Genomic DNA, 3490 nt, shown 5'->3' with positions numbered 1-3490 from the left:
AAGTTCTGATAATCTCGCTGAAATTCAAAAATACAAGCATTTGTGGATTGAATGCGAAAATTGTTATGGATTAAATTATAAAAAATATTTGAAATCCAAAATCAATATTTGTGAACACTGTGGATATCATTTGAAAATGAGCAGTTCAGATAGAATCGAACTTTCGATTGATCCAGGTACTTGGAATCCTATGGATGAAGACATGGTCTCTCTGGATCCCATTGAATTTCATTCACAAGAGGAACCTTATAAAGATCGTATTGATTCTTATCAAAGAAAGACAGGATTAACTGAGGCTGTTCAAACAGGCACAGGTCAACTAAATGGTATTCCTGTAGCAATTGGAATTATGGATTTTAAGTTTATGGGGGGTAGTATGGGATCCGTAGTAGGTGAGAAAATCACCCGTTTGGTCGAATATGCTACCAATCAATTTTTACCTCTTATTCTAGTATGTGCGTCCGGAGGAGCACGTATGCAAGAAGGAAGTTTGAGCTTGATGCAAATGGCTAAAATCTCTTCTGTTTTATATAATTATCAAACAAATAAAAAGTTATTCTATGTATCGATCCTTACATCTCCTACTACTGGTGGAGTGACAGCAAGTTTTGGCATGTTGGGGGATATCATTATTGCGGAACCTAATACTTACATTGCATTTGCAGGTAAAAGAGTAATTGAACAAACATTGAATAAGGCAGTACCTGAAGGTTCACAAGCGGCTGAATATTTATTCCATAAAGGCTTATTTGATTCAATCGTACCGCGTAATCCTTTAAAGGGAGTTCTGGGTGAGTTATTTCAACTTCATGCTTTCTTTTCTTTGACTCAAAATGAAAAATGAGGGAAAGCCAAAAATTCTTTTTGATTTTTCATTTTTGAATTTCAAACAAAAAAACACAAATTTTGAGACAAAAATCAAAAATTAGAACACACAAGAGCAAAGTAATAAGATAATAATAGAGGAATACTAAGAATAAAAAAAAGGTGTATTATCATACATATGTTTGTTTCTTCTAGAAATAGAAGACGAAATCCATTTATTTAGTTCTACATTCTTTCTATTTATTATTAGATTCTATTTGTACTTTGGATTCTATTATTTATTAGAATATTATTTACGATTTTCATTTTATTATTGATTTATTATATTCTATACTCATTATATATATATATTCACTTAGCTATAATCACTAGAATTCATATATACTAAGTATATATGAATTCTAGTGATTATAGACTATCTTTATAACAATATAAATAAGAATAATAAAAATATTAATATAACAATAATATATATATATATATATATAACCGGTACAAATAGTAAATCGAGGTACCCATTCTATGATAAACTTACCTTCCATTTTTGTGCCTTTAGTAGGCCTATTATTTCCGGCAATTGCAATGGCTTCTTTATTTCTTCATGTTCAAAAAAACAAGATTTTTTAGATACGGGCAGTAGGAAATCTCATATATTTTTTTAGATCTGGAATCAATTAGATGAATTACTCCTAAAGGTTTACATTAAAATAGTGCTAGTTGATAAAGGTTACTTCATAAATAAAGAAAAAGAAATTGGTTGGGGGGTTGATTTTTTTACCCAATCCTAATAGAATATATATATGAAAGTTGAAATTGGATTTTGAATCCAAAATGCATTCATTCGCTGCAAATTCAGGAGGTTAATCATGAATATGAATGTAGTTTTGCGATCAAAACAGATACTGATATATCGTGTAACGGAATATCGAAGAATACGTTATTTGTTCTGGTCCTTCGTCCTGCTTTTAATTTCATTCGTGTTGTTTTTGGTTGGAATAACCAGTTATCTTGGTAGGGATTTTCTATTTTTTCCTGAGGAAATTAGTAATTTTCTTCCATTTATTCCGAACTATATTTATTTACCATTTATTCCACGAGGGGCCACGATGTATTTCGATGGAATCGTGGGTCTTCTTATTAGTTTTTTTTTGTGGGCCGCGATTATTTTGGATGTGGATGGTGGTTATGATATCTTCCAAAAAGAAGAGAGAATGGTTTATTTTTTTCGTTGGGGATTTGGATTTCTTGGAGAAAAGCGTCGTCTAATTTTCAAAGTACCTATGAAAGATATTCGGTGCATCAAAATAATGCCAGAAGTTCAAAGGGATATTTTGACTCGTACCCCTACTTTTTATCGTATTGTTTTTATGGAAACCATAAACTATGAGCTCATTCCCTTGACTCGTATTGAAGATGATTTGAGTTTCCAAGAAATTGTAGACAAAGCTTTCGAAATAGGCAGATTCGTGGATGTACCCGTTTTCTTGATGTATCCGCTTTATTGAGGAGAATTTGACTCTACTAGATAAATTGCACAAAAAGTTGTGGAATTGTCCTATTTCTTGTGTGTACCGATTGAAATATTTATAGATGAGACGTTCTTTGGTTTCGAAATCCGACTATAATATTCATTACCCGAATTACTCCTTTTGATGAATACACAAAAGAGCACTTCGGGTAATTGCTTCGAATCTTAGCAATTGAGATCTTTTGAAACAATATTTATTTTTCTTCATTCGACTTGACGGTGGATTCCTTCGATTTCTGTATTCTTTCTAAATTAAACAAGGCAAGGACTAACTCCCGAATTTCAAATAAAAAAAACGCGGGAATAGATTATGGATTTAGATATAGGTTCTATGAATTTTAATAGAAGTTATGCTTGATAGAAAGATTATTATCATATAGAGTTTGACGAATGAGGTGAAGTTGAGTTGATTAAAGACGAAAAATGGAAAAAAAGAAAGCATTCATTCCTCTTCTATATCTTATATCTATAGTCTTTTTGCCCTGGTGTATCTCTTTTACATTTAAGAAAAGTCTGGAATCTTGGTTTACTAATTGGCGAAATACTAGGCAATCCGAAATTTTCTTGAATGATATTCAAGAAAAGAGTATTCTAAAAAAATTCATAGAATTTAAGGAACTATTCCTTTTGGATGAAATGCTAAAGGAATACCCGGAAACACGTCTACAAAACCTTCGTACTGGAATCTACAAAGAAACGATCCAATTAATCAAAACGTATAACGAAGATCGTATCCATACGATTTTGCACTTATCGACAAATATAATCTGTTTCCTTATTCTAAGTGGTTATTCTATTCTAGGTAATCAAGAACTTTTGATTCTTAACTCTTGGGTTCAAGAATTTCTATATAACTTAAGTGACACATTAAAAGCTTTTTTTATTCTTCTATTAACTGATTTATGTATAGGATTCCATTCGACCCATGGTTGGGAACTAATGATTGTTTCTGTCTATAAAGATTTTGGATTTGTTCAGAATGCTCAAATTATATCTGGTCTTGTTTCCACTTTTCCAGTCATTTTAGATACCATTTTTAAATATTGGATTTTCCGTTATTTAAATCGCGTATCTCCGTCACTTGTAGTGATTTATCATTCAATGAATGACTGATTGAAAAACCGATCCATTGATCCA

The sequence above is a fragment of the Abrus precatorius genome, unplaced genomic scaffold, assembly GCF_003935025.1.
Source record: "Abrus precatorius isolate BTA unplaced genomic scaffold, Abrus_2018 Scaffold0, whole genome shotgun sequence".
In the NCBI taxonomy this organism is placed as follows: Eukaryota; Viridiplantae; Streptophyta; class Magnoliopsida; order Fabales; family Fabaceae; genus Abrus; species Abrus precatorius.
This window is presented reverse-complemented; position numbering follows the sequence as displayed.